Below are 5,245 nucleotides of genomic sequence, written 5' to 3'. Positions count from 1 at the left end.
TAACTTGCTTTGCCCCAGTACTCAGAAGCTGTTCAAAGTCAGAGAGAGTCAATATGACTTAAGGGGAACAGATTTCTTTAAGAAAAACAAGATGAGGACAAATATAAAGCAGAGATGTGTTTCTGTTAGAGGAGTTAACCTGTGGAATAGTTATGACAGTGATTTAAAAAGGTGTAGTTCATTTTCCTTGTTTAAAAACATGTTTAAAAATAGAGTATTAGAAAAATATATATATCAAGAATGAAAAGAACAAAAAGGAGAAAAAAAACAACAACCTCTTGATTCTTTACTTTGATGTAGTTACTTATCTAAGGTGGAAAGTTTTTTTTTTCTTTGTTTTGTTTGTTTGTTTGTTTGTTTGTTTGTTTGTTTGTTTGTTTGTTTGTTTGTTTGTTTGTTTGTTTGTTTGTTTGTTTGTTTGTTTGGTTTTTGCTTTGTTTTATTATTTTCTTCAAGCCCTGTGTACAGGAGCTGCATACAAAAAGATATTTTGTGAAAAGGGTTGGCGTAATAAGCAAATGCTTCAGCCAATACCTTTTGATTAGCCTTGTCTCATGCTTTCTTTCTTTATGGTAGATTTTTGTTCTGTTTTCACTGTTTTTTGTTTTTTTTTTCTCACTGTTTTCACTGAGATTTGAATTTGAATGCTAATCAATAAAATCAAATCAAATCAAAATCAATCAGATGTCCAGGCGTCCTGGTGAGCATCCCCTCCTTAAAGCGATGTGTCTTTTTCTTTTTTTGTTGCTTAATTTAGACATCATCATGGTAATTTACAACTGGACAGAAGCTCTCAAGTAAGAGAATACCACATGATTTTTATACACCAACTAGATAAACATTTGAAACTGTTCTCAGAGAATGTTTAAGCTAAGCTTGATCGCTATTCTTTAGCTGGGTGAAGCAAACAATTTCAACACAGTGGGAGTCACGGTTTTGATCAGCTTTTCATCAGCCTCCAGCTGCAGAACCACAAACTGTGACACACACTTGTAATTATCAATTATATATGCTCGCATTCAAACTGTTTCCTAGGATTTGAATAGTCTATCTATCTATCTATCTATCTATCTATCTATCTATCTATCTATCTATCTATCTATCTATCTATCTATCTATCTATCTATCTATCTGCTTCTTGTATTATATATTTAATATACAAATGAATACACGCAGAAAAGATACGCTCTATTTTTGGAAATTGGCTCATGACAACAGGCCCTCTAAATCAATGAACTACATCCACGGTTTGTCTATGACCTCTAGAATGGCACGTAAGCAGTTTGTTTCATCTGATACCTCTTTTGGCAAGACAATGTCATTTCACTTGACTTTCTTAGGAGGAGACAGCATGTCTCTCACTCTCTTTTTGCTTTTATACAAATAAACACATTAGCTATAACATGTTCAAGTATGGGATTCCTTAGGGGAAATTCCTCATCAGGGACATTTCCAGATTGTTTTAATAGGGTTATAATGAGAGGGACAAGAACAGGATGACATCAGTGTTTTATCAGAGAATTTAATAGGAAATAAGTGTAAAAAAAAATGTAAATGATCTAAAATGATGTCAGGCTCATGTGTTGTGTTTTGTCCTATCAAAGATAGGATTAATACATGAAAAGAAATGCCGCACATGAGTTGCACATAACTAACACTGTTTTGGTTATTTGTTTTACAAAGTCGAATTTCTTTTCTTAAAAAAGCTTGTTTACTTGAGTTATAAATCTACTAGCAGTGCACAACTTGTATAACCCTATCTATCTAAAGTTAATATATTCACTATGTAGAATGGCACTTGATGTTGATGGCTTTTTAATGACTTCCTGGGTAGCTTGATCTATAATAATGTAATTTGTCTCATTTGTTAAAGTACAAAGTACAATATTTCCATTCATGCCTTGAGAAAACCTAAATATACTACATTACATCTATACTCTAGTAAACTACTCGAGTAAATCTATAGTTACATTCATTCTGCTCTGTGCTGTCAATGAGTGGTGTTGGGCACAGCAAAATTAACAGTACAGGGTGGGCCATTTATATGGATACACCGTAGTAACATGGGAATGGTTGGTGATATTAAAGTCCTGTTTGTGGCACATTAGTATATGTGAGGGGGAAACTCCTCAAGATGGGTGGTGACCATGGTGGCCATTTAGAAGTCGGCCATCTTGGATACAACTTTTGTTTTTTCAATAGGAAGAGGGCCATGTGACACATCAAACTTATAGGTAATGTCACAAGGAAAACAATGGTGTGCTTGGTTTCAACGTAACTTTATTCTTTCATGAGTTATTTACAAGTTTCTGACCACTTATAAAATGTGTTCAATGTGCTGCCCATTGTGTTGAATTGTCAATGCAACTCTCTTCCCCCACTCTTCACACACTGATAGCAACACCGCAGGAGAAATGCCAGCACAGGCATCCAGTATCCGTAGTTTCAGGTGCTGCACATCTCGTATCTTCACACCATAGACAATTGCCTTCAGATGACCCAAAGATAAAAGTCTAAGGGGGTCAGATCGGGAGACCTTGGGGGCCATTCAACTGGCCCACGATGACCAATCCACTTTCCAGGAAACTGTTCATCTAGGAATGCTTGGACCTGGCACCCATAATGTGGTGGTGCACCATCTTGCTGGAAAAGCTCAGGGAACGTGCCAGCTTCAGTGCATAAACAGGGAAACACATCATCATGTAGCAATTTCAAATATCCAGTGGCCTTGAGGTTTCCATTGAAGAATGGACCCACTATCGTTGTACCCCATATACCACACCAAACCATCACTTTTGTTCCACCAGTCTTGGAGGGATCCATCCAATGTGGGTCAGTGTCAGACCAATAGCACTGGTTTTGTTTGTTAACTTCACCATTCACATAAAAGTTTGCCTCATCACTGAACAAAATCTTCTGCGTGAACTGAGGTTCCTGTTTCAATTTTTGTTTTGCCCATTCTGCAAATTCTGTGCGCCAATCTGGGTCATCCTCGTTGAGATGCTGCAGTAGCTGGAGTTTGTAAGGGTGCCATTTGTGAGTAGCTAATATCCGCCAAAGGGATGTTCGACTAATGCCACTCTCCAGTGACATGAGTCCTACGCTGTGGGCTCTTGCTGAATGAAGCTAGGACAGCCACTGATGTTTCTTCATTAGTGACAGTTTTCTTGCATCCACATTTTTGCAAATCCAACACTGAACCAGTTTCACGAAACTTAGCAAGCAGTTTGCTAACTGTAGCATGGGAGATGAGTGGTCTTGTAGGGTGTCTTGCATTGAAATCTGCTGCAATGACCCGGTTACTGCATTCACCAGATATCAACACAATTTTGATCCGCTCCTCACGTGTTAACCTCTTCGACATGTCAATGGCTCTGAACAAAGAGAAACTTATGAAAGAATAAGGTTATGTTGAAACCAAGCACACCATTGTTTTTCTTGTGACATTACCAATAAGTTTGATGTGTCACATGGCCTTCTTCCTATTGAAAAAACAAAAGTTGTATCCAAGATGGCCGACTTCTAAATGGCCACCATGGTCACCACCCATCTTGAGGAGTTTGCCCCCTCACATATACTAATGTGCCACAAACAGGACTTTAATATCACCAACCATTCCCATGTTATTACGGTGTATCCATATAAATGGCCCACCCTGTACTTTAGTCCAGTGGAATTGGTGGGGCGCAATCAAATACTAGCTAGCAAGCTGGTTAACATGCTAAGCTACACAGCAGCAGGAACAGGCCTTCAGTAATTTCATGTCATCTCAAATTAGAACGTCTCTTGGCCCCAAGATAACATATCTGGGCGTAATTGTCATAAATGATCTGTATTTGTGTATAATATTAGGATTTTAGCTGTTTATATTGCTGACCTCTCGGCTACCCGTAGGCTCTTAGGTATCCTGAGACTCCACTTCAAGAATCCTTTTTTAGATGCATTGTTTGGTGCAGAGAGACACATAGCTGTTTAGTGCTGCTTCCAGTCTGTATGCTAAATTAAACTAACAGACTGCTGGCTGTTTCTCTTCAGTGGGGATTACACCACGTTTGGTAGCAGCTTAGCTTTGGAAGCAACATGCTGTTCTCATGTTTCACCTTGCAGAGCAGGTGTCTTCTGGTACCACCTTCTCCTGACATTAATTAACCATGGTGAGACACATAAGAGAAAATGAGAAGGTCATTTTTGATGTTTAGCATACAGATATAAACTTCAGGGCACACATTACTAGCTCCAGGTGCTAGCCAGTAACCACTAATGAGGTCATCTCAACCTTTTCTTACTAGTCTAAAGGCCATGGCAAACTTAAAAACACTGAACTTTGCACAATAATAAGGTAGCAAGGAGAGCGTAGGAACTCCCACACAGTGCATCAGTGATTCATAAAGTGAACATTTTCATCCTGCAAAAGACCCCTTCTTATTTTCAGGAACGTCATTTTTGAGTCATACGAAGTAGCTGGAGAGAGACATTCTTCCAGACATCAATTATTAACCAAAGGTTATATCACAACCTCATAGATCAAAACGGAAAGCTTGTACAATACTAGAGGGCATCTCATATATTTAGTGCTGCCACAGAAACACAAACCTAAAACAAAAAGGTTAGGCGTTTGAAAATTTGACATGAGCTCACGAGTCTTTGTAATTTCCCTGACAGGTACATGATATGGCAGAGGAAGACTGTAGGGTATGTGAGTCTATCTTTGTACTTCTCTCTCAGAAGCGGAGGATTTTGCACCACCATAGAATAGGATTCCTGTAAAAAAAAAAATGAATATTTTATGACATTGCTACCAGGCTATGATTTCTAGCATAAGAGAAGATTTGCATTCTAAACTGCCTGTTGTGCAAAAAAAAAATCCTACCTTGGATATGTCTTAATGTACCTGGAAGTCCAAAAAACATGTGATGTGGTGTTTTCTGCTGTTTCCCCTGAGGTTAAAAACTACAAGGCAGGTAAAAACATTTACTCAAGGTTAAAAGCCCACAATTCCCGGTCTCATTAGAGTCATGCTTATTACTGGGAAGGCTAGATTTCAGCTCATGTCCTGTTTTATTATGCTGCTAGTAGTGATGATAAAGCTTTTTCCCTGCTTGCTTCTAATCATGACAAGACACCGTTAGCACAGCACTTTTTATTGCATATTTCCAGCAAACAAAAAAATCCTTTTCTAGCTGTTTTTTTTTTTTTTTTCAAAGCACCAAGTGAGCTTATCAGATATTTCTAGAAGCTTCCCATT

The sequence above is a fragment of the Aulonocara sp. 'chitande type north' Nkhata Bay genome, linkage group LG13, assembly GCF_057382095.1.
Source record: "Aulonocara sp. 'chitande type north' Nkhata Bay isolate Kocher_YH1m ecotype deep benthic linkage group LG13, A_spYH_male_GT1.1, whole genome shotgun sequence".
NCBI classification, from domain to species: Eukaryota; Metazoa; Chordata; class Actinopteri; order Cichliformes; family Cichlidae; genus Aulonocara; species Aulonocara sp. 'chitande type north' Nkhata Bay.
Note: the sequence above shows the minus strand (reverse complement) of the source record.